The sequence below is a fragment of the Notolabrus celidotus genome, chromosome 6 (genome assembly GCF_009762535.1).
Source record: "Notolabrus celidotus isolate fNotCel1 chromosome 6, fNotCel1.pri, whole genome shotgun sequence".
Lineage (NCBI taxonomy): Eukaryota > Metazoa > Chordata > Actinopteri > Labriformes > Labridae > Notolabrus > Notolabrus celidotus.
Window position 1 is genome coordinate 28,425,787 of NC_048277.1, and position 26,155 is coordinate 28,451,941.

A 26,155-nucleotide genomic window follows, 5' to 3' on the forward strand; every position below is an offset into this window, starting at 1 on the left:
AGTATGTGGATTCATACATGATTATTAAATAAAAATATGACTCGTGGCTCTATATCCTGATATGTGTATCACATCACTCTGTATTCTTTAAAGATTTAACATGTTCTTACATTAAAGGAAACAGTAGTAGAAATACATGAACAAAGTATCTCATCACATCCAGCCCAAACCAAAATCCGTGCCAAACATCTTGTTTATGTCCCCTCACAGTTAAAAGAGCTGCCTGACAGTCTAATACAATCATACATTATTTAACACTGACACATGAGTTGTTTTAAGTGAAGTTTCGCATCTAACTCATATTGCATTAACACCCAAGCGTGTTTCAACCGTATCCAACCACAACAGAGGGGACAGGGCGCGCAGGGTAGTCCGCCTCCCCAAACTGTGGAGAGTCAGCTTTGCGCAGTGGCAGTATCGTAGCCTATGAGGTCTATCCGAGGCGCGATTATTGCTAGTTGAAAACTTTACCCAATACCCCGCCCTAACGACTTGCAATATAGTCGGTAACGGCAATTTTTGACGGTCTCCAAGGAGACTCATGACCACGTTAAAGAAAGAGCAAATATAATCCTGCGTGTGTGTGCCATGTGCTCTTCCAGAAAGTGTACGAAGATCCATATGTGATTATTAAATACAAATATGACTCATAGCTCTATATCTTGATGCATATATATGTGTATCACATCACTCTGTATTCTTTAATGATTTAACATGTTCTTACATTAAAGGAAACAGTAGTAGAAATACATAAATCAAGTCTCTCATCATTCCAAACCAAAATCCCTGCCAAACATCTTGTTTATTTCCCCTCACAGTTAAAACAGCTGCCTGACAGTCTAATACAATCATACATTATTTAACACTGACACATGAGTCGCTTTAAGTACAGTTTCGCATCTAACTCATATTGCATTAACGACCAAGCGTGTTTCAACCATAGACTGTAAAAAATAGGTTTCAACCGTATCCAACCACAACAGAGGGGACAGGGCGCGCAGGGTAGTCCGCCTCCCCAAACTATGGAGAGGCAGCTTTGCGCAGTGGCAGTATCGTAGCCTATGAGGTCTATCCGAGGCGCGATTATTGCTAGTTGAAAACTTTACCCAATACCCCGCCCTAACGACTTGCAATATAGTCGGTAACGGCAATTTTTGACGGTCTCCAAGGAGACTCATAACCACGTTAAAGAAAGAGACAGAAACAACCCTGCGTGTGCCATGTGCACTTCCAAGAAGTATGTGTGGATAGATACATGAGCATTAAATTAAAATATAAGTCATAGCTCGTGATGCTTATATTATGTGTACAGCTTCACTCTGTATTCTTTAATTATTAAACATGTTCCTACATTAAAGGAAACAGTAGTAGAAATACATATAAATAAAGTCTCCCATCACATCCATCCCAAACCAAAACCCGTGCCAAACATCTTTTTTAATTCCCTCACAGTTAAATAACTACAGTTTCGCATCTTACTCATATTGCATGAACACCCAAGCGTGTTTCAACCGTATCCATGTACCAACCACAACAGAGGGGACAGGGCGCGCAGGGTAGTCCGCCTCCCCAAACTATGGAGAGGCAGCTTTGCGCAGTGGCAGTATCGTAGCCTATGAGGTCTATCCGAGGCGCGATTATTGCTAGTTGAAAACTTTACCCAATACCCCGCCCTAACGACTTGCAATATAGTCGGTAACGGCAATTTTTGACGGTCTCCAAGGAGACTCATAACCACGTTAAAGAAAGAGACAGAAACAACCCTGCGTGTGCCATGTGCACTTCCAAGAAGTATGTGTGGATAGATACATGAGCATTAAATTAAAATATAAGTCATAGCTCGTGATGCTTATATTATGTGTACAGCTTCACTCTGTATTCTTTAATTATTAAACATGTTCCTACATTAAAGGAAACAGTAGTAGAAATACATAAATCAAGTCTCTCATCATTCCAAACCAAAATCCCTGCCAAACATCTTGTTTATTTCCCCTCACAGTTAAAACAGCTGCCTGACAGTCTAATACAATCATACATTATTTAACACTTTCACATGAGTCGCTTTAAGTACAGTTTCGCATCTAACTCATATTGCATTAACACCCAAGCGTGTTTCAACCGTATCCAACCACAACAGAGGGGACAGGGCGCGCAGGGTAGTCCGCCTCCCCAAACTACGGAGAGTCAGCTTTGCGCAGTGGCAGTATCGTAGCCTATGAGGTCTATCCGAGGCGCGATTATTGCTAGTTGAAAACTTTACCCAATACCCCGCCCTAACGACTTGCAATATAGTCGGTAACGGCAATTTTTGACGGTCTCCAAGGAGACTCATAACCACGTTAAAGAAAGAGACAGAAACAACCCTGCGTGTGCCATGTGCACTTCCAAGAAGTATGTGTGGATAGATACATGAGCATTAAATTAAAATATAAGTCATAGCTCGTGATGCTTATATTATGTGTACAGCTTCACTCTGTATTCTTTAATTATTAAACATGTTCCTACATTAAAGGAAACAGTAGTAGAAATACATATAAATAAAGTCTCCCATCACATCCATCCCAAACCAAAACCCGTGCCAAACATCTTTTTTAATTCCCTCACAGTTAAATAACTACAGTTTCGCATCTTACTCATATTGCATGAACACCCAAGCGTGTTTCAACCGTATCCATGTACCAACCAAAACAGAGGGGACAGGGCGCGCAAGGTAGTCCGCCTCCCCAAACTATGGAGAGGCAGCTTTGCGCAGTGGCAGTATCGTAGCCTATGAGGTCTATCCGAGGCGCGATTATTGCTAGTTGAAAACTTTACCCAATACCCCGCCCTAACGACTTGCAATATAGTCGGTAACGGCAATTTTTGACGGTCTCCAAGGAGACTCATAACCACGTTAAAGAAAGAGACAAACGTAATCCTGCGTGTGCTATGTGCGCCTTCAAACTCGAGTATGTGGATTCATACATGATTATTAAATAAAAATATGACTCGTAGCTCTATATCCTGATATGTGTATCACATTACTCTGTATTCTTAAAAGATTTAACATGTTCTTACATTAAAGGAAACAGTAGTAGAAATACATGAACAGAGTATCTCATCACATCCAAACCAAAATCCGTGCCAAACATCTTGTTTATTTCCCCTCACAGCTAAAACAGCTGCCTGACAGTCTAATACAATCATACATTATTTAACACTGACACATGAGTTGTTTTAAGAACAGTTTCGCATCTAACTCATATTGGATTAACACCATTAACACACAAGCGTGTTTTAACCGTATCCAACCACAACAGAGGGGACAGGGCGCGCAGGGTAGTCCGCCTCCTCAAACCGTGGAGAGTCAGCTTTGCGCAGTGGCAGTATCGTAGCCTATGAGGTCTATCCGAGGCGCGATTATTGCTAGTTGAAAACTTTACCCAATACCCCGCCCTAACGACTTGCAATATAGTCCGTGACGGCAATTTTTGACGGTCTCCAAGGAGACTCATAACCACGTTAAAGAAAGAGACAAACGTAATCCTGCGTGTCCTATGTGCGCCTTCAAACTCGATGTGGATTCATACATGATTATTAAATAAAAATATGACTCGTAGCTCTATATGCTGATATGTGTATCACATCACTCTGTATTCTTTAAAGATTTAACATGTTCTTACATTAAAGGAAACAGTAGTAGAAATACATGAACAGAGTATCTCATCACATCCAGCCCAAACCAAAATCCGTGCCAAACATCTTGTTTATTTCCCCTCACAGTTAAAACAGCTGCCTGACAGTCTAATACAATCATACATTATTTAACACTGACACATGAGTCGTTTTAAGTGAAGTTTCGCATCTAACTCATATTGCATTAACACCCAAGCGTGTTTCAACCGTATCCAACCACAACAGAGGGGACATGGCGCGCAGGGTAGTCCGCCTCCCCAAACTATGGAGAGTCAGCTTTGCGCAGTGGCAGTATCGTAGCCTATGAGGTCCATCCGAGGCGCGATTATTGCTAGTTGAAAACTTTACCCAATACCCCGCCCTAACGACTTGCAATATAGTCGGTAACGGCAATTTTTGACGGTCTCCAAGGAGACTCATAACCACGTGAAAGAAAGAGACAAATATAATCCTGCGTGTGTGTGCCATGTGCACTTCAATAAAGTGTGTGGGGATCCATGTGATTATTAAATACAAATATGACTCATAGCTCTATATCTTGATGCATATATATGTGTATCACATCACTCTGTATTCTTTAATGATTTAACATGTGCTTACATTAAAGGAAACAGTAGTAGAAATACATTTAAATAAAGTCTCTCATCACATCCATCCCAAACCAAAACCGGTGCCAAACATCTTGTTAATTTCCCCTCACAGTTAAACAGCTGCCTGGCAGTTTAATACAATCATATGCACTATTTAACAATGACACATGAGTTGTTTTAAGTACAGTTTCGCATCTAACTCATATTGGATTAACACCATTAACACACAAGCGTGTTTTAACCGTATCCAACCACAACAGAGGGGACAGGGCGCGCAGGGTAGTGCGCCTCCTCAAATCGTGGAGAGTCAGCTTTGCGCAGTGGCAGTATCGTAGCCTATGAGGTCTATCCGAGGCGCGATTATTGCTAGTTGAAAACTTTACCCAATACCCCGCCCTAACGACTTGCAATATAGTCGCTAACGGCAATTTTTGACGGTCTCCAAGGAGACTCATAACCACGTTAAAGAAAGAGACAAATATAATCCTGCGTGTGTGCCATGTGCACTTCCAGAAAGTGTGTGAGGATCCATGTGATTATTAAATACAAATATGACTCATAGCTCTATATCGTGATGCATATATATGTGCATCACATCACTCTGTATTCTTTAACGATTTAACATGTGCTTACATTAAAGGAAACAGTAGTAGAAATACATTTAAATAAAGTATCTCATCATATCCAGCCCAAACCAAAATCCGTGCCAAACATCTTGTTTATTTCCCCTCACAGTTAAAACAGCTGCCTGACAGTCTAATACAATCATACATTATTTAACACTGACACATGAGTTGTTTTAAGTAAAGTTTCGCATCAAACTCATATTGCATTAACACCCAAGCGTGTTTCAACCGTATCCAACCACAACAGAGGGGACAGGGCGCGCAGGGTAGTGCGCCTCCCCAAACTATGGAGAGGCAGCTTTGCGCAGTGGCAGTATCGTAGCCTATGAGGTCTATCCGAGGCGCGATTATTGCTAGTTGAAAACTTTACCCAATACCCCGCCCTAACGACTTGCAATATAGTCGGTAACGGCAATTTTTGACGGTCTCCAAGGAGACTCATAACCACGTTAAAGAAAGAGACAGAAACAACCCTGCGTGTGCCATGTGCACTTCCAAGAAGTATGTGTGGATAGATACATGAGCATTAAATTAAAATATAAGTCATAGCTCGTGATGCTTATATTATGTGTACAGCTTCACTCTGTATTCTTTAATTATTAAACATGTTCCTACATTAAAGGAAACAGTAGTAGAAATACATATAAATAAAGTCTCCCATCACATCCATCCCAAACCAAAACCCGTGCCAAACATCTTTTTTAATTCCCTCACAGTTAAATAACTACAGTTTCGCATCTTACTCATATTGCATGAACACCCAAGCGTGTTTCAACCGTATCCATGTACCAACCAAAACAGAGGGGACAGGGCGCGCAGGGTAGTCCGCCTCCCCAAACTATGGAGAGGCAGCTTTGCGCAGTGGCAGTATCGTAGCCTATGAGGTCTATCCGAGGCGCGATTATTGCTAGTTGAAAACTTTACCCAATACCCCGCCCTAACGACTTGCAATATAGTCGGTAACGGCAATTTTTGACGGTCTCCAAGGAGACTCATGACCACGTTAAAGAAAGAGCAAATATAATCCTGTGTGTGACATGTGCTCTTCCAGAAAGTGTACGAGGATCCATATGTGATTATTAAATACAAATATGACTCATAGCTCTATATCTTGATGCATATATATGTGTATCACATCACTCTGTATTCTTTAATGATTTAACATGTTCTTACATTAAAGGAAACAGTAGTAGAAATACATAAATCAAGTCTCTCATCATTCCAAACCAAAATCCCTGCCAAACATCTTGTTTATTTCCCCTCACAGTTAAAACAGCTGCCTGACAGTCTAATACAATCATACATTATTTAACACTGACACATGAGTCGCTTTAAGTACAGTTTCGCATCTAACTCATATTGCATTAACACCCAAGCGTGTTTCAACCGTATCCAACCACAACAGAGGGGACAGGGCGCGCAGGGTAGTCCGCCTCCCCAAACTACGGAGAGTCAGCTTTGCGCAGTGGCAGTATCGTAGCCTATGAGGTCTATCCGAGGCGCGATTATTGCTAGTTGAAAACTTTACCCAATACCCCGCCCTAACGACTTGCAATATAGTCGGTAACGGCAATTTTTGACGGTCTCCAAGGAGACTCATAACCACGTTAAAGAAAGAGACAGAAACAACCCTGCGTGTGCCATGTGCACTTCCAAGAAGTATGTGTGGATAGATACATGAGCATTAAATTAAAATATAAGTCATAGCTCGTGATGCTTATATTATGTGTACAGCTTCACTCTGTATTCTTTAATTATTAAACATGTTCCTACATTAAAGGAAACAGTAGTAGAAATACATATAAATAAAGTCTCCCATCACATCCATCCCAAACCAAAACCCGTGCCAAACATCTTTTTTAATTCCCTCACAGTTAAATAACTACAGTTTCGCATCTTACTCATATTGCATGAACACCCAAGCGTGTTTCAACCGTATCCATGTACCAACCAAAACAGAGGGGACAGGGCGCGCAAGGTAGTCCGCCTCCCCAAACTATGGAGAGGCAGCTTTGCGCAGTGGCAGTATCGTAGCCTATGAGGTCTATCCGAGGCGCGATTATTGCTAGTTGAAAACTTTACCCAATACCCCGCCCTAACGACTTGCAATATAGTCCGTAACGGCAATTTTTGACGGTCTCCAAGGAGACTCATAACCACGTTAAAGAAAGAGACAAACGTAATCCTGCGTGTCCTATGTGCGCCTTCAAACTCGATGTGGATTCATACATGATTATTAAATAAAAAATATGACTCGTAGCTCTATATGCTGATATGTGTATCACATCACTCTGTATTCTTTAAAGATTTAACATGTTCTTACATTAAAGGAAACAGTAGTAGAAATACATGAACAGAGTATCTCATCACATCCAGCCCAAACCAAAATCCGTGCCAAACATCTTGTTTATTTCCCCTCACAGTTAAAACAGCTGCCTGACAGTCTAATACAATCATACATTATTTAACACTGACACATGAGTCGTTTTAAGTGAAGTTTCGCATCTAACTCATATTGCATTAACACCCAAGCGTGTTTCAACCGTATCCAACCACAACAGAGGGGACATGGCGCGCAGGGTAGTCCGCCTCCCCAAACTATGGAGAGTCAGCTTTGCGCAGTGGCAGTATCGTAGCCTATGAGGTCCATCCGAGGCGCGATTATTGCTAGTTGAAAACTTTACCCAATACCCCGCCCTAACGACTTGCAATATAGTCGGTAACGGCAATTTTTGACGGTCTCCAAGGAGACTCATAACCACGTGAAAGAAAGAGACAAATATAATCCTGCGTGTGTGTGCCATGTGCACTTCAATAAAGTGTGTGGGGATCCATGTGATTATTAAATACAAATATGACTCATAGCTCTATATCTTGATGCATATATATGTGTATCACATCACTCTGTATTCTTTAATGATTTAACATGTGCTTACATTAAAGGAAACAGTAGTAGAAATACATTTAAATAAAGTCTCTCATCACATCCATCCCAAACCAAAACCAGTGCCAAACATCTTGTTTATTTCCCCTCACAGTTAAACAGCTGCCTGGCAGTTTAATACAATCATATGCACTATTTAACAATGACACATGAGTTGTTTTAAGTACAGTTTCGCATCTAACTCATATTGGATTAACACCATTAACACACAAGCGTGTTTTAACCGTATCCAACCACAACAGAGGGGACAGGGCGCGCAGGGTAGTGCGCCTCCTCAAATCGTGGAGAGTCAGCTTTGCGCAGTGGCAGTATCGTAGCCTATGAGGTCTATCCGAGGCGCGATTATTGCTAGTTGAAAACTTTACCCAATACCCCGCCCTAACGACTTGCAATATAGTCGGTAACGGCAATTTTTGACGGTCTCCAAGGAGACTCATAACCACGTTAAAGAAAGAGACAAATATAATCCTGCGTGTGTGCCATGTGCACTTCCAGAAAGTGTGTGAGGATCCATGTGATTATTAAATACAAATATGACTCATAGCTCTATATCGTGATGCATATATATGTGCATCACATCACTCTGTATTCTTTAACGATTTAACATGTGCTTACATTAAAGGAAACAGTAGTAGAAATACATTTAAACGACTTGCAATATAGTCGGTAACGGCAATTTTTGACGGTCTCCAAGGAGACTCATAACCACGTGAAAGAAAGAGACAAATGTAATCCTACGTGTGTGCCATGTGCGCTTTCAAACTCGAGAATGTGGATTCATACATGATTATAAATTTAAAAAAATGACTAATAGCTCTATATCCTGATGTGTATCACATCACTCTGTATTCTTTAATGATTTAACATGTTCTTACATTAAAGGAAACAGTAGTAGAAATACATAGAAATAAAGTTTCTCATCACATCCATCCCAAACCAAAATCCGTGCCAAACATCTTATTTATTTTCCCTCACAGTTAAACAGCTGCCTGACAGTTTAATATGATCATATACACTATTTAACAATGACACATGGGTTGTTTTAAGTACAGTTTCGCATCTAACTCATATTGCATTAACACTCAACTGTATCCATGTACATGAGACAAACGTAATCCTGCGTGTGCTATGTGCGCCTTCAAACTCGAGTATGTGGATTCATACATGATTATTAAATGAAAATATGACTCATAGCTCTATATCCTGATATGTGTATCACATCACTCTGTATTCTTTAAAGATTTAACAAGTTCTTACATTAAAGGAAACAGTAGTAGAAATACATGAACAAAGTATCTCATCACATCCATCCCAAACCAAAATCCGTGCCAAACATCTTGTTTATTTTCCCTCACAGCTAAAACAGCTGCCTGACAGTCTAATACAATCATACATTATTTAACAATGACACATGAGTTGTTTTAAGTGAAGTTTCGCATCTAACTCATATTGCATTAACACCCAAGCGTGTTTCAACCGTATCCAACCACAACAGAGGGGACAGGGCGCGCAGGGTAGTCCGCCTCCCCAAACTACGGAGAGTCAGCTTTGCGCAGTGGCAGTATCGTAGCCTATGAGGTCTATCCGAGGCGCGATTATTGCTAGTTGAAAACTTTACCCAATACCCCGCCTTGACGACTTGCAATATAGTCGGTAACGGCAATTTTTGACGGTCTCCAAGGAGACTCATAACCACGTTAAAGAAAGAGACAAAAACAACCCTGCGTGTGCCATGTGCGCTTCTAGAAAGTGTATGAGGATCCATATGTGATTATTAAATTCAAATATGACTCATAGCTCTATATCGTGATGCATATATATGTGTATCACATCACTCAGTATTTTTTAATGATTAACATGTGCTTACATTAAAGGAAACAGTAGTAGAAATACATAAATCAAGTCTCTCATCACATCCATCCCAAACCAAAACCCGTGCCAAACATCTTATTTATTTCCCCTCACAGTTAAAACAGCTGCCTGACAGTCTAATACAATCATACATTATTTAACACTGACACATGAGTTGTTTTAAGTAAAGTTTCGCATCAAACTCATATTGCATTAACACCCAAGCGTGTTTTAACCGTATCCAACCACAACAGAGGGGACAGGGCGCGCAGGGTAGTCCGCCTCCCCAAACTACGGAGAGTCAGCTTTGCGCAGTGGCAGTATCGTAGCCTATGAGGTCTATCCGAGGCGCGATTATTGCTAGTTGAAAACTTTACCCAATACCCCGCCCTAACGACTTGCAATATAGTCGGTAACGGCAATTTTTGACGGTCTCCAAGGAGACTCATAACCACGTTAAAGAAAGAGACGAACGTAATCCTGCGTGTTCTATGTGCGCCTTCAAACACGAGTATGTGGATTCATACATGATTATTAAATAAAAATATGACTCGTAGCTCTATATCCTGATATGTGTATCACTTCACTCTGTATTCTTTAAAGATTTAACAAGTTCTTACATTAAAGGAAACAGTAGTAGAAATACAGTTGCTCAGGGCAACTCACTTTATGCGGTGAGTGACTTGCACAGGGAAAGGCTGTATTCCTACCACGTTACAAAAAGTATATGCGTATGTACATGTGATTTAAATCTATTCACAAACTGGTTGTTAATCAAGGTAACCTTTGTTGGGTTATAGCTTACTACTTCTTCAGTTTAAACTCGTGGTATGTGTGTTTACATGACTAAATGACATGGTCGGAACCTTGTCTGTGAAATGTAGCGGGGCTGGGGAGAACAAACGCAGACGCACACAAGTAAACGTCACTTCCGCTACAAACTCGTTAACTGTTTCTGACTTTTTAAGCGTACAAGTGAGTTTCTCTGTTTTAGAGTTTATGAGTGGCTTTATAGGAATAGTTACAAGATTTATTTTCCATAGGAGTATGGAATTGCTCAATAAGAAGTCTTATGAAGGTCAGTTTGGTTAAATATAGCGGGCAGTGGCACTTTCAGGACAGAGCCCTATTGTACTTCCTGTTTAGACATCATCACCTTTTACAATTCTTTGAAAGCATTCACGTACTGTCCAAAAGTCTCGTCAGAGGATTATAAAGGGTTGACATAACTTTGATTGTATATTATAAATTGTGCACATGAAACTTTAACTATAAATATCACCATGATAGAGACATTGTGCGTCTGGATACAATGGCTCCTCCAAACCAGGACGTCTTTAGCTTTGCGCAGTGGCAGTATCGTAGCCTATGAGGTTTATCCGAGGCGCGATTATTGCTAGTTGAAAACTTTACCCAATACCCCGCCTTGACGACTTGCAATATAGTCGGCAATGGCAATTTTTGACGGTCTCTAAGGAGACTGATACTCTTGTGAAATAAAATCTTAAACTAATTTATAAATAGATACATGCATCAACTGAAAATGTGTATCAAGTATGAGACTGTAGGAATTCTTCATAGTCTTTCAGGAGATATGAATCATGTGAAACATTCTTTGCAGTGATGTACAGAACATATACACACGAAGCACTGGTATAGTTTAGGAGTATTGCAAATATCCTCATGCACGCATATGATTCTATATTGCAGTAAGCCAAGATGTGTAAGCTTTGTTTGTGTTCATTATGTAAATAAAAGGTGATTGATAATTTCATCCCTCCTGTTTTATTCTTTTCTTAGGGACAGCAATAATGTTCCTGAGTTAACCTGACCCAGGGAATATTTAATTATCCAAAAGTGTCAAAACCCCGAAAAAATCCCAATAAACATTTTTAAAATCTCATTATCAACTCCATTACTAACCATTTAAATTAATATTTAGTGCAATGATGCTCTTTATTATCTATCTATATTATTTCATGTCTTTAAAGGTACTTCTTTACCTTTCTCTGTATAGATATTTTTATTTTTATTTAGAATTTTTGGATCTGTGTTTAGGTTCATATATTTATTGCCCTTACTGTCTTGTTGTGTCCTTACTGTCTTGTTGTTAAGTACCAGTGTTCCATTCACCACATCAAATTCCTTGTGTGTGAGCTCACTTGAGCAATAAAGCTTTCTTGAATCTTGAATCTTAAATCTTTAATTCTCACAGATCATAGTTCAATGAGGCTAACTCACTTGTTTTCATGAAAATTCATGTTAAAACTTTTTTTGATGTACATTGGAAAGATCTAAATAGAAATAAAATAGTTTTACATGACATATAGTTGTGTTTTAAATTTAGATTTAAATTTTTTTATGAAGTGATGTTGATAAATTAAATCTGCATTGGCTTAGAGTCATACTGGGAACTGATTTTTTTCATTATGGTCATGCTGCAATGTCCCTGCCAAACCAGCAGAGTGCGCTCTGACACAGGACATGGTGAGTGTGAGAAGTAAACAGACTGAGGTACAGGAACACACAGTGTTTCCAGTTTAAAACCAGGAAACACAAGTTCAGTTATTTCCTCGACAGAAGTATCAACAATGGAAATGTATGTCTTAAAAATGGTGGTGATATAATCCAGACTTTTTACTGTTGGAAGCTCAACGAAGAGTAGAGCTTAATAGTCTTCTGTGATTGAGTTTCACTTTCTAAAGTGAGAGCAGCATTTGTGCAGTGATGTTTAACTACCCTGTTGAGAGTCATAATTGCAGTGATCCCTGATTAGAAGAAGGGTTGCTTTTAGACAGTCTCAGAGGTGGAGGGGTAATCAAGGCAGTCTTCTCATTAGGCAGATGAGCTCAAAGTCTCTAGTCATTCTGTAAACACTCACTGACATCCATGCGTTGCACAAGCATGCTTCAAGCTTTGCTTTCTTACCCCGTCTGTCACTGTAATTGTTGTGTGGTTGATCTTTATTTCAGCTTCACAGTCAAAGTGGTAGCTCACATTTACAAAGCAGTTGATATTAAGCTGTGAAACACTGTAGGAGTACTCATCGGGGTTGAGGGAATGTGTTTTCATCTGTAGTTCATCAGGTATTTTCTAAAGTAGTACTGAAAGCCCAAATTAATATGTCATTTGGTGCTTCTTGGTTCACTGCAGGACATAATCCTTATGATGTGAGACATCATTGTCAGCACTATGACTTTAATAAAAGTTGTCTGAGTAAGTTTTAGTCTTACTCAGTCAACAATTTAGTGTCTAACTGCTGATTGTGACATGTTCCTACTTGCTGGTAAGACAGGTAAATCATGTATTAGACAATAATAGTAGTAAGGTTCCATTTTTAGGCCTTTGTAGTCACTCCAAACATCTCTACATAATATTTGCCACATTGAATTTGATTCTGTTTCTGAAATTTGAAACTTTTGGTTTTAATGTGTGTTATTAAAAGAGATGGTCACAGTTTATCAAATCTTTAATTCTGCTAACTTTTAATCCTTTCACATTAATACATTTAATATGTTAGCTCTGATAACAGTTTATCCGTTAATTCTGTTCAAATTAAGGCTAACAAGCTAATGAGGCTAACATTAACCTGTTGAAAGTCTGGCAGTTCAACCACCCCTGTTGCATCAGAGGGTCCCAACGATTCCAAGTCCAGTAAACACATTATATCCACAAATATCCACTGATAATTATAAATCTACAAAGGCTTGTATGCTCTTGCTCGAGTAGTCCGTGATCCATTGTACTGTGTAAGAGCAGAGTTTGGGTTCTTCTTCTTTCTCGGGCAAATACATTTCCAGAGGCTAAACCCAGTACGCGTTCATTGTCAGTCAGTGGTACACTGGTGCCACTAAATGGCGAGAAGCTTGAACAGCTTTTACAAATGTTCTCCAGCGTTACATGGTACGGATTTGTCGGCAGCGTGGTAACTTTTCTAACCAAGCGGCAACCTTCGGTCTCAAAATACGAAGCCCATGGGGAAGTGTTATGAACTGCGGTTCATTGAGCGTCCGCTTGAGGCTGGCTGCAGAAACACCAGAAACCACATAGACACCAATTCAAGAAAGATGATCTTTGCAGCAATAATAAACATGTTTACAGCCTGGTTCAAAAATCAAGTTTTGCCCATTTAAGGACATGATTGACTTGACTGAAAGGTGGGAACACTGCAGCTGTTGGCGAGGAGGCTCAAACCCCGCCCCTTTACCTCACACTAAGTTTGGTTGAGTTCAGCATTACCAATATGGCTCCTGCCGACGATTGGCTTCAAAACAGCGCTCAGGAACAGATGGATGACATCACGGATACTACGTCCATTATTTATACAGTCTATGCTTTTGATGTGAAAGTGATTGCGTGAGAGAGAACTAAACTTAATTAAGGGAAGTTAAAGATTTAAAGATATATTTTTAAATTGAATGTCCATTTTGAAATTTGATAAATTGTCCAGCTCTGGTTGAGGTGATTCTTTCCTCGATATATATATATATATATATATATATATATTTGCTGTTAAAGTAAATAAGCAGCAAAGGTATCCAGTATGGACGCTGTGTGTAGGTCATTGTCTACAATGAATCAGAGTCTCTAGTATTTGGTAACATGCTTTTGTCTCTTGCCAGGCCTGGTAATCAAATTATTAAAACAGGATGGACCGTGCTTTCAGACAGACGGAGCATTTGGTCGTCTTAATCAAAGGTGAATCGAAGGCTTTGAAGAGAGCTTCATGTTTACATGAATTACTCAGTATTCAGTACGACCCATGATGCACTGGTTCAGCCGTCTGAAGCACGCAGTCATTGAGCATTGATCAGTCCACTCCAAGTGGAGCTCTGGGGTTGATGTTGCCTGTGTGTGGTCCTGTTGACCTGCATATGACCTGCAGTGTTTCCAACATGTTGATCATGGTGCTCTGACAAATGATGTGAAGAAGAAGAAGAAGAAGAAGAAGAAGAAGAAGAAGAAGAAGAAGAAGAAGAAGAAGAAGTGAGGCCTGTTTTTTTTCTTTAAAGCACACATGACATTTTTTGAGCTCTGTGACCGGATTTAAAATTCCAGACACAGTTCATCCCTCAGAAATGACACGTGAAGATACGGCTTTGTTTTACTTGAGCGACAGCTGGAGTCTTGCCGAACATAAATGAATTGCACAGCATCAGAGGACTAGTTCCTAGGTAACCATGTGACAGTGTCGACAATTGCTATGGAAACCAGCGTATCCTCTCCGTTTCTCTCGGTCTCTCAGTTCTTTTAGGCAACGTGTGAGAATCTTCCTTTCCCTGTGAATTGCTTTTTCTTTCCATGTTTGACAGTTGTGGAGGAAGACACCGTCACGTCATAGACAGTAATTTCCCCTTATGCTCCGTACAAGCTGTAGAACACATTCAGACAGCTTCACACCTGGGGAGAATCATGGTTATAATAAATGTCAGTGGTGGGGCTGACAATGCTCTCTGAAGTATGAGCTCTACCTCTGTACATCACCATGTTATGAAAGCTGTAATTAGTCTGAACTCTTGTTTCAAATGAAGACATTTTTCAAGATCAGAGTAAACAAAAAGTGATTTTAATCATGTTCCTCAGATCTTTTGTTCACTATGCTCATTTGCAATCTTCAGAAAAGCAGCAGGCTTTTTGTTTTGATCCTGTTTATCACAAATCTAGTCACAACTTCATGCTCCAAATGGAAAACCAGGCCTCCCTTCAAAGACGGAGACATCACAGACGGTGCTATTAAAAAAAATAAAACAGATGCAAATCTAAGAGAGGAGCTTTGATTTGTGGCCAATTATGGACACCCTTCTCGTATCACCTACCCTTCCTTCTTTCCTCAGAGACGAGCAGGAGAATTAGCCCATTATTCCTGGTAGAGAACCAGAAATGCAGAGATCACACGAATGAACAGAAACCTCAAAAGTTATAAAATTATTCCACACACCCAATTAAACTCGGTCCAAACCCTCTAATGCCATCTCCCTCTTAATCACTTCGGATGTACAAGAGGTTGCCCCCAATTAGCTGCCTCCCGTGACACCCTGACATCCTGCTGCACCGTGATTGTGTTTCAGCCTCAATTACTGAAAACCCTTCAGGCATTCAGGTGATTGGTCTTCTCCACTCTTTATTTTATCTTCCTGTGCTCTTTTCCTCTTCCCTCTGATTATACGGTGCTGTTAAAAGATAGTCCATCATACTTTGGAGTATTAGAGCCCCAAACTGCAATGATGATTGGTGTGTTTTACTGAGCAATAAGTGTCCATTTCTGTGTGTTGTTACAGTTATGTTGGTTTTGGAGCATCAGACCATCACGTTTACTTTAAGTGTGATTATCGCAAGTTGAGAACGTAATACTCTGCCATGGCAAATTAACACATTTAGAGCAACATTTGAATGTCCCCATGAAGAAAAACAATGCTCTGGAGGGTTTTTCTTTAGTCAGTTTTCAATTGTGTGAAAGTGCACATAAGCAGCCTTAAAAGATGAGAATAGCCTTCATCTCTGTCACATAGTGAGGAGTCTGAATATAGATTTACAACAGCAGGACAGCCAGATCTGATGCAGCACTTTGTTTTGCATTGGTTGTCATGAAAATGTAGCAACACTTCTCTCACTCCTTCATCTTACAGATTCATGTTTCACAAACTGTCTGTGACGTAAGATGCTCATTTAAGACTGCAAATCACAAAGGTCTGTTGTTATTATTATTTTATTTATTTGGTTTTATTTATTTATTTTTTTTTTTCTGTGCTTGGGGGAAGGGGTGACAGTACATATCTTTGTCTGAAAATCTGCCTTGTACTAAAAATGAGCCTTGAATTTTGTTGTTTTGTTCTGAAAATGATAAAATAATAAAAACACATATTGAATAAATAAATAAATAAATAAAATATGCTAAAAAAAAAAAAAAAAGACTGCAAATCAGTCAGGAATTAAAAATGTTACTGCATACGTCCTATATCCTACAAGATGACCATATTCATCTTTTCCTCTAAAGCCATTTAATTTTCAATTTTTTTTTATCAGTAATAACCTGAGTTAATAAGAGACCGACTGATTTCACGGCATGCTCAAAATAAAGTTTTGTCAGTATATTCAGTGTTATCAAATGATGGCTGATCATGAGGACTGTAATATTCAGACTCCACATGGTCCAATCATACTTCATTTTAATATGCCATTATCTTAAAACAGGGCTAATCTATTTGATGATCTCATCTGGCTGACAGTCAATATTCACAAATCACAATGGGGATGTAACTGAGATCATCAGTACCTGTGCCAATAAAGACGTATCCTGTAATTGATCAGTACCGGCTCATTTGAGCTGATCTAAAATCTGCTCCTTCCTCTACTGGGCTCCAGTGTCCGTCATAGCTTCATGTCAGCTATCAGGAGTCACATTTCCCCTGTTAAACTTTTATTCATATGAGTAATTCTAGCTTTGTCAGATTGATCATCTCTAATGAGGGCCTCCAGAACTGAGATCACATAGCTCGTGAAATATAAGGTGGGCTAAATTTGGAAGGCTGCAGCTGTTAATTCAGAGCATCACGTCTAAGTAGCATCAGGTCAGATTCAGATATCATTAGATATACAAATATTTCAGACATGTGTTTGAAAGCTTGAGTTTGACATCTTTTATTTGAAGATGTAGAGTCTGCAGTGATTGCTTACATGTTTCCTAATAAACGTGTCTGTGTATCAGTTGTTAGAGAAGGGAACCCCGACTCCCTCTGATTATAGGAGCGCAGAGCTCTGGTAGCCCCTGGTAGCCTGCGGCTCTCAGAAATAGCTTTTTAAAAGGTACCAGTCTACCATGTTTCCTCTGGATCCAGATGCTTTTAATTGGATTTCTTTGACAAGATTATTGCCTGCTCCGAGGCCAAACTTGGATAGTGTGCAGTTTTAACACGAGTCTATGCAACCACTTTAATCATGAGCAAACTTCACAAAGAACGTTGATTTGGTTCGAAATTACAATTTGACCAAATGCTGACCCCCTCCGCTCCTGCCCACCCTGGCAAATGGTGCAATTCTTTGTAATCCTCCATAAAGCCTGATGAGACGCAACAAGGCTACCTGTTTTAATCAGCAAATGATACGTGTTGTAGTTCCACAGATTTAAGTCCACAGTAGACAGTGAAGAAAAACTGTACTCCCTAGCTTCCAGCTCCTCCAGGGTATTTTGACCTCTTTAAATGAAACTGACTTTAGGAGGCGCATGTACCAGAGGCAGGGAGTTACACCAACCAACCTTATAATCCCTGCAAAAAAAACAACCTTTGAAATCCTTTTGTAATGGCATGGCGGGTCCAAGCCTGGTCAAAGCAATTAGTCAGAGGAAATGAGCAACCTTCCTCTGTCTGGAGGATGAACATGAATTGATAAAGACAAAGAAGAAAAGATCATATCATGACATCATGAATGTTACATTGTTTAGCATAATGTTGCCTGAGAAAGAGGCCTCCACATATAAGGGTACTGTCTTTATTGATGCAGTTATGGGTCTGTGTTCTCACAGGGTGTGTACTAGAATGACTTGCAAGAAAATATGCCCTCAAATGAACGCAGCTTTGTTTTCAATATGGGGTATTTATTGATTTCAAATTGGCAGGCCAACAAAAACAACGGCGCACAGTTGGAGCTCCAGTTAAAATGTCAAAGTAAAAATGCTCAATTAGGAAGATTTATGACACTTTTATGACTGGATTTTCAGTGAAGTTCAAGTTGTAATGTTCAGACTGTATTTTGAAGGCGTTGAACAATGAATTGTTGAGAAAGTGCAGTAAGTTCACGCTGTCAAAGCAGAGTTTTATTACACCTCAGCTAAACACAAGTGAGCACACAGTCTGTTTATGTAGGGGTTGATGTAAGCCGGCTATGAAATGCTCACTCTGAGAGATTTGTGTAATGTTCAAAACCACAAGAGCCTCTTGTTAGTGATTGGACCTAGACCGTGTTCTGTCAAAGTGCTGCTGAAAAAAATGAGTCAAATAATTGAGTGACAGAGAAGTATGAAGTCAGATACAGGCTGCTTTCCTCGGGGCTCAGCTGGGGAGTTTTAACAAGGATCAGGATTCTGAGGTTGGGACATCAGGTGGAAGTTTATTAAGACACTTCCTCTGACTCCGCAGTGTCATGGCCCTCACGCTGTGTCTCATCTGTACTCGCCTCACCGCTTGTTAGAGGCTGCTAAAAATGGGTTCTGGTGTTGCTCGAGCCAATCTCACATCATGTGATTTCTGAGGAACATCAGGGGTGTTGAACAAATTGAAGTTTGATGGCCTTAACCATGCTAAACTCAAAAGTATCAGGGTCGAAAAAGTTCTGGAATGAGACACATTTTTAACTCAAGTCAGAGTATTAGTGATCATGTATCATTATTTAGGCCCTGCAGGATCTTGATTATTTATTTAAATCATATTAGGGAAAATACCAGTCGTCATTACTAACTGTAGCTGAGTAAAAACACAGCTTTACCTTCAACATATTATCCAAATGCAGTCTGCTTGAATGCTCGACTGATAGTGTTAATGATGCAGATGTTTAGGAAGCTTGTACGAGGTCCTGAAAGATGACTGGAGGGCGTCAGAGTCCCTGAGCTGTAAAGCATTTTTTCATTGCAGAGGCACAGAGTGAGAGCGAGATATCATCACTTAACATAAATAAACCATTATTTCAAATGTAAATGAACTTCATTAGAGGCAGGAGAGAAGGCTGTATGAAGAGACGTGATGTCCTTGTGCTTTTCTATTCCTGCCACCACAGTGCCTGCAGAGACTGTTAAATACTGAGTGGTTAACAGACTGTCAATGCCTTGGCAAAGGAAGTATTTTGGTTCTTTCTCAATAAATAGACTTGAGCATTGCAAACATGGGCACTTGATGAGTCCTAAAGTACATCTTGTGATTTTGGTGATGAATCAGGGAGAGCAAACACAACATTTTGACAAAAAAAAATTGTGATGTACAACTAAAGAAGAGAGTGAGGCTGATTAACTGACTTTTATTTACACGTTATTATGTTAAAAATGTATTTAAAAAATCAATCTTTATTTAAATAGCACCAAATCACAACAAATGTCAAGATGCTTTTACAAACAGAGCAGGTCTTGACCATATTCTGTGTTATATTATTGATAAAGACCCAACATCAAGACAGGATAAGATCCAGTCCCCTCTTACAGACAGGACTCAATCTGATCTCATCTTAATCCACCATGAGCAGAGCACTTTGCAGCATTTAGCAAGTTACAGCGGCAAGGACAAACTTTCTTTAACAGGCAGAAACCTCAAGCAGAGCCAGACTCATATTAGACAGCCAAAATAAATGATCAACTTATTGTTTGAACTAGAAATGTTTAGCTTCACAAGTTTATAAATAATAAGAGTAAGAATTAGAGATGTTCTGAGGTGTCTAATTTGCTGTCCGTTAAAACAGGAATTTAAATTCAGACCTATGACCGGTAAGAAAAGGTCAAGAGAACACCCAGAAGATACTCCAATTTAAGCACAGTTTTTTTAAACACGTTTAAACATAGGATCAGAGTGTGGTTTAAGTTAGCAGAGCTAGCTCCACCAGCCTTTGGTCATCCATGCAGGTTAGAAACCACAGCCTGTGCTGGTGATGCATCGCTCCATTCAAGTGATAATATGCCAGTTTAACCAGACACAGCCTACATACAGCTTTATCTCCATTTTCTAGATTAATCCATCCATTTTCATCCCCTTTTCTGGGGTCAGGTAGCTGATGCAGCTGTCAAGGCAAATTGACTCAGACATCCCTTTCCCAAGCAATGTTTTCCAGCTCCTCCTGGGGGATCCTGAGGCGTTCCCAGGCCAGGTGGGATATATAATCCCTCCAGCTAGCTCTGGGTCCACCCTGAGGCCTCCTCCCAGTTTGGTGCGCTCTGGAACATCGCCAAAGGGAGGCGTCCCTAATCAAATGTAGGAACCACTCCAACTGACTACTTTCGATGCCAAGGAGCAACGGCTCTACTCTGACCTCCTTCCAGATGTCCACGCTCCTGGCAGTATTTCCAAGGCTGAGCCCAGCATCTCTTTTCGACAGCTTGTATCCACAATCTCTTTCTTCGGTCAGAACCCATAGCTCATGACCATAGATGAGGACTGGAACGTAGCTCGACTGGTAAATCAAACCTTCACTTCCAGCACAATTCCCCTTTCACCACACTGGTCTGGTATAACGGCCGCATTTCTGCTTCTGTAGCACCAATCCGCCAGTCGATCACACAATCCATTTTACCCTCACTCCTTAACAGAACCCCAGAGATACTTGAACTCCTTCACTTGGGGCAAAGACTCCCCACGCAGAGAGAGAAATCCAACGTTTTCCTGAAGAGAACCATGAAACATGGCCATGGACTTGGAGGGGCTGAATAATACCGCTTCAAAATACTACCAAAATGCGTTGCTCTACAAGATACCATCTGTCATCTGTGTTTGTTTACATCCGAGTAGAGCAGTCTAGCATTATGGCAGCGGCCCCAGCTAGTGGTGGGTTGCTGTATATGACTGGCATTTCTGGTAATAGTAATGGCAATAGTTGGGGCGCTGGTGGCCTAGCGGTCTAAGCGCCCCACATACAGAGGCTACAGCCCTCGTCGCAGGGGTCACCGGCTCGATTCCCGGCCGGTCGACCATTTCCTGCATGTCTTCCCCCACTCTTTACTCCCCACATTTCCTGTCTCTCTTCAGCTGTCTTATAAAATAAAGGCAAAAAGGCCAAAAAATATAACTTTAATTAAAAAAAAAAAAGAAATAGCAATAGTTTGTTTAACTGGCAATTGATTCTGGTGCTGACCAGGGAGGATGAGGACCTTAAGTTGTGTAGTTGACTAAATGCACACATCCTTTGTAAGAAAATTGAGAATGAGGAAATGTAAAATGTTTGTTTAAATGCTGCTTCTTTTGGAAAATAGAAAGTTACTTCAACAAAAACAACAGTAATACCACAGAAGTCATTTTGAAATAAAAGCCTTTCCAATTTGATAGGACAGCTGAAGAGAGACAGGAAATGTGGGGAGTGGAGAATGGGGGAAGACACGCAGGAAATGGTCACGGCCGGGAAACGAACCGGCGACCCTGCGACGAGGACTGTAGCCTCTATATGGGGGGCGCTTTGACAGCTAGGCCACCAGCACCCCAACAAACCATTTTTTTAAGATTAAGATACATTTCTTTAATTCTAAACATGAAAAAATATGTGTCATACAAGTAACATGATCTTTAATTCAATGATAACTGCATTAACTAAGTATCTGTTGGTCCACTTTCCCTTTAAAAGGCTTTTAGTATCATCAGAGAAGATCAACCACCACAAGGCTTCAGAAGCAGAATATCTATAACAGTTAAACTGATGATATTCTTCGACTGGATGCTGTTTTTAGGTTGTGAGTCTGAGGTTAGGATGACAAGTGTTCCACTATACACAGCATTTTCTCCGCTTGATTTAATTTAAGTTAATCTTGGCACTTAATCCACTTTAACATTTATACGGTGTGCATAATTCATATTGAAGCAGAATGTTTAATATACCAAGGAAAGAGTGATCCCTCTAACGTTGCGGTGGTCGCCCTCATGAAACATAATTAGAGCCATCAGAAGTGCAAGTCATCCCTCTTTCTGAGCAAATCAAATTTAGAGGACATAATCATATGTACTCCTCTGATGGTAGCTTAATGAGTCTCCTCAGGGGCCACAAGGTCTCTGGACTGCATTATTTTTTGTTCTGAGATGACATGTAAACAAAAACAGGACAGAGGACTTTTAACAGACGTGTTTGTGTCACTTTTGACGCTTATCAGCAGTCTGAGAAGAACTTCTGTCATATTTTCGTCGTTGACATTTTGTCATTCATTCATGCTGTTTCTCATGTGACACGTCTTTTTTTATTATAATGCACTCAAATAATATATTTAAATCATTTTTTAGTCAAACACACAAAGAGCTTGACTTATACTCGTCTCAGTGGGTTAACAGCTGTCTTGTGCTCTTTGATTTTCATTTTCAATTCCCCCCTGGAAGCAGATGGATGTACTATACATCACACAGCCATATGGAGCTTCAATTATATCCCCCTGTGAAATATTGTTTACACTCGCTCATTTACTATGTGATTTAGAAGAACGATGAAAACGCTTGCTTTGTTTCATCACTGAGTGGGAGACTGCTACACTCCGATTGCAGCGTTCTCTCATTCACCGTGGCATTGAGCAGAAATCACGATGAGGAGAAAGTTTTCAGTAGATTTTTCATTTATGTGAATATGTTTGTGAAATAGCTAAACGAATCACAGTTAGGTCTGTGTGAAAATATCAAAACACTTTGGTACGGCTTCAGGATTTTCTTTATTTCAAAAACAGCATATAGATATTAAATTCTCGTGATCATGCAACGTTTTTTTGTTCTAATACTGAAAGCAAATGTTTATCCTTTGCTCAGACTTTAGAAAAGTAGTGCTCTGATGTTGAATGATACAGGGACAAGGATTAAGGGAACTGCAGATTCAACAAGTAAGACTGCGTGTAACACGCTTATTGACGTGTGCGTTGTACTACAACAGTTTCTTTGACATCACATCTATGTCATAATATAATGAATCATAAACCACAGTATAATATACATGTACTGTAAGGCCAGATTCATGCTAGAACACTGTCCTCATCATGCCTTTTGTTGTCTACATGGAGTATCTCCTCCGCTGGTGTCGTTTAGAATAATATTTGACATTTTTAAGGAGCTGCATGTCAGACAAGATTTACTTTGATCCCCCATTTGAGGAAATCCACTTCTTACAGCAGCTCACATTAAGGGACAAGGGAATACAGCAATATATTTACAAAGTTAGGAAAATATTAAAGGGAAAATGATAACAAAATGTGCACTGTGTACATTTTTATTTCTGGATGGATTGATTATTGCACGAAGCCAGCCTCAAGTGGACACTTGCAGAACTGCAGTTTTAACACTTCCACATTGGCTTCAGTTCTCGTGGCTGGAGGTTGCTGCTTGGTTAAAACACTTGCAGTATGTGCTCCAAGGTATCCAAGTGCAAGTCAAATCAGCCACACCTCTAATTATACATAACTCTAAGCCTTCATATAAACTATGTAGCTATATAGAAATTCATCCCTGTACAGTTTTTACAAATAAAGAAATTAGCCATTGAGATAAAAACCATTGTTTCTACCAGGCACTGTGAAAATGCACATTTTAATACAGGCACTAATATGGGTCCTTGACTTTTTGAGCCAGCAGCAGACTCTCAAAGATCTGCATTTTTGCCTGCATTTTTCAGCTCTTTGGAGTTGCAGCTTGGATGGAGCAATGCAGAGAGAAGAAAAAAACCCAACATGATCCGTCTGTATTTCATCCTTATCTTTTAACCTCTGATTTACTTTTTGAAAGGCAGTAGTTTAAACGCTCTGGCAACACTAGTTGCCGTTTTCAAAGCACACATATTGATGTCACAGACTGCACAAATCAATCAATCAATCAAGCTCTACTTATAGAACACCTTTCATACAAATCAAACACAATTCCAAGTGCTTACAATGATTGAAAAAAATCTAAATGAAATATATCATGACTAAACATAAGGAAGAAATCGATTTAGATGTAGTGACTAATGCACACCAATTGCAATGACATGTATACAAATGAACAACATAGGGAAATAGTTAAGAAATTAGTCAATAAAAAATAAAACATGAGTAGTTATGACAATAAAAAAATTAAAGATAGAAGTCTAAGATAAATAAAAGCACTAAAAATAGCAGTAAAAATGTGTAATTAGATAATAAAAAATGAAGAGTTTAAAATGAATTAAACAATAGAATAAAATAAAATATAATATAGATGTAAAGTGACATTAAAATGATAAATATACATGGAGCTATGACTTACGATGAAGACTATGAAATTTACTTTTAAAAGTAACAATATTCCTGGCTCACTGTCACAATTTTCCATATCAGTGTATTTTAATGACAGACCTAATGTAGTGCCCTTTGAACATGTCAGGAGTAAGTCCTGTCTGTAGATAAGAGCTTGTTTGCATGGAATTAGTTGAAAATGACACAGTATGGAAACTCCAAAGGTCTCCTGTAGCTTTGCCATTCAGACCTCCTCTATGACTCAGCATGTCATTATGTTTTGTTAAAGAAAGAATCATTGTTGGAGTCAACTTGAATATGAGGGCCAAAGGTTAGTCAATGAAACCAGCCAGTTCTGACATTTGCAGTAAAAGCTCTGCAGTGTCAACACCGCTAAGTCTGCTCTATCAAAGAGAGGATCTATTGACACATGGGGAATGTCAATGCAGAAAACAGCGTGCGGATACAAGGACTTAGCTTAGATTTATTATTGGATTTTTGTCCTAACCTTCAACCTGTTTCTACGAGAGTGGTTGTTTTTTAGCAAACAGCAGGCGGATCCAGGTTTGGTAGGTCACAAACGCCCACACAGAGACTCAGGAGTGATGGAGCGTCAGGACATGGTCAACATCCATGACAAATCTCCTGTCAGACAGGTTTTCATTCCAGGTACTAAACACGATGGGCAAGACGTTATCTTCGAGGCAAGACTCCAGCAGTTTAAGACACAGACAGCAGTACAGGAAACAAAACTCCTCTTCTATTTTCTTCTATTTTAATATAAGACACTGAAATCATATTTCTAAAATTCCCATTATCTTACAAAGCAGTGAAAAAGCAAACCCCTCGGTTCAGACTTGATTTGACATTTAAAATTATTCAAGTGAAGCCACCCAGTGTTTAGGAGCAGTGTATTGAGATGCTTCTACCTCCATGTAGGAACAGAGAGACATTAATGTCAACAGGAGAGTACAGAGCGTAACAAACCCATCTGAAAGCTTATGTAACAAATGCTAGTGATGCGTAAAGCCTGTGGATCAAATGAAACCCATGGATTCTTTGATAATATAAACACTAAGAAATACAAACTGTGAACAACACCATCTGGATGTACTTCTGTTACAGTTGTATATAGTGATGTATTTTCTTAGACCAGCTTGAAATTATGTATTAAGTGTAATAAAATGCCTTTAAAAGACCAGTGTAGTCTGACAAAAACTTAAATAACTTCCTGACACAGCATTTTTCATTTTAAAAACATACATTCTAAAAGAGTCGTATTCCTTTATAGTTCTTTTAAAGGAATTCTGTCTTTTAAAATATGTTTTATTTCTTGATCTTTTATTGAGTGATTTTTGTTTATTTTGCTGCCCATGTAAAACACTTTTTAACCTGCTTTTTGAAAAGTGCTCTATAAAAACAACAACAATAATAATAATTATAATGAGAATAACAAAAATAATAACACAAAAATATTATTTTTATTAATATATCTTTTTCTTTTACACAGTCAAGGATGTTTGGAGGTATTTAGTCATTTATTTGAAATGATCTGGATCACAAATTAAGAGAT

At 39.4% G+C, this 26,155-nt stretch overlaps 17 non-coding genes across 17 annotated transcripts; all 17 read left to right on the forward strand.

The window, feature by feature from the left end:
- Positions 1-397: 397 nt before the first annotated feature.
- LOC117815199 lies at positions 398-538 on the forward strand. Its single transcript, XR_004631773.1, has one exon. It is a non-coding gene; the product is annotated as a U4 spliceosomal RNA (small nuclear RNA).
- Positions 539-1,032: 494 nt separating this feature from the next.
- LOC117815200 lies at positions 1,033-1,173 on the forward strand. The gene has a single exon (XR_004631774.1). It is a non-coding gene; the product is annotated as a U4 spliceosomal RNA (small nuclear RNA).
- Positions 1,174-1,586: 413 nt separating this feature from the next.
- On the forward strand, positions 1,587-1,727 carry LOC117815201. Its single transcript, XR_004631775.1, has one exon. It is a non-coding gene; the product is annotated as a U4 spliceosomal RNA (small nuclear RNA).
- A 459-nt stretch (positions 1,728-2,186) lies between these two features.
- On the forward strand, positions 2,187-2,327 carry LOC117815202. The gene has a single exon (XR_004631776.1). It is a non-coding gene; the product is annotated as a U4 spliceosomal RNA (small nuclear RNA).
- A 413-nt stretch (positions 2,328-2,740) lies between these two features.
- On the forward strand, positions 2,741-2,881 carry LOC117815109. The gene has a single exon (XR_004631690.1). It is a non-coding gene; the product is annotated as a U4 spliceosomal RNA (small nuclear RNA).
- A 467-nt stretch (positions 2,882-3,348) lies between these two features.
- On the forward strand, positions 3,349-3,489 carry LOC117815124. The gene has a single exon (XR_004631704.1). It is a non-coding gene; the product is annotated as a U4 spliceosomal RNA (small nuclear RNA).
- Positions 3,490-3,949: 460 nt separating this feature from the next.
- LOC117815119 lies at positions 3,950-4,090 on the forward strand. Its single transcript, XR_004631699.1, has one exon. It is a non-coding gene; the product is annotated as a U4 spliceosomal RNA (small nuclear RNA).
- A 484-nt stretch (positions 4,091-4,574) lies between these two features.
- Positions 4,575-4,715, forward strand: LOC117815116. The gene has a single exon (XR_004631698.1). It is a non-coding gene; the product is annotated as a U4 spliceosomal RNA (small nuclear RNA).
- Positions 4,716-5,187: 472 nt separating this feature from the next.
- LOC117815110 lies at positions 5,188-5,328 on the forward strand. The gene has a single exon (XR_004631691.1). It is a non-coding gene; the product is annotated as a U4 spliceosomal RNA (small nuclear RNA).
- A 413-nt stretch (positions 5,329-5,741) lies between these two features.
- Positions 5,742-5,882, forward strand: LOC117815111. The gene has a single exon (XR_004631693.1). It is a non-coding gene; the product is annotated as a U4 spliceosomal RNA (small nuclear RNA).
- A 463-nt stretch (positions 5,883-6,345) lies between these two features.
- On the forward strand, positions 6,346-6,486 carry LOC117815112. The gene has a single exon (XR_004631694.1). It is a non-coding gene; the product is annotated as a U4 spliceosomal RNA (small nuclear RNA).
- A 413-nt stretch (positions 6,487-6,899) lies between these two features.
- On the forward strand, positions 6,900-7,040 carry LOC117815123. Its single transcript, XR_004631703.1, has one exon. It is a non-coding gene; the product is annotated as a U4 spliceosomal RNA (small nuclear RNA).
- Positions 7,041-7,501: 461 nt separating this feature from the next.
- On the forward strand, positions 7,502-7,642 carry LOC117815120. The gene has a single exon (XR_004631700.1). It is a non-coding gene; the product is annotated as a U4 spliceosomal RNA (small nuclear RNA).
- A 484-nt stretch (positions 7,643-8,126) lies between these two features.
- LOC117815113 lies at positions 8,127-8,267 on the forward strand. The gene has a single exon (XR_004631695.1). It is a non-coding gene; the product is annotated as a U4 spliceosomal RNA (small nuclear RNA).
- Positions 8,268-9,379: 1,112 nt separating this feature from the next.
- LOC117815195 lies at positions 9,380-9,520 on the forward strand. Its single transcript, XR_004631768.1, has one exon. It is a non-coding gene; the product is annotated as a U4 spliceosomal RNA (small nuclear RNA).
- Positions 9,521-9,989: 469 nt separating this feature from the next.
- On the forward strand, positions 9,990-10,130 carry LOC117815115. The gene has a single exon (XR_004631697.1). It is a non-coding gene; the product is annotated as a U4 spliceosomal RNA (small nuclear RNA).
- An 895-nt stretch (positions 10,131-11,025) lies between these two features.
- LOC117815188 lies at positions 11,026-11,166 on the forward strand. The gene has a single exon (XR_004631761.1). It is a non-coding gene; the product is annotated as a U4 spliceosomal RNA (small nuclear RNA).
- The last annotated feature ends 14,989 nt before the right edge of the window (positions 11,167-26,155 follow it).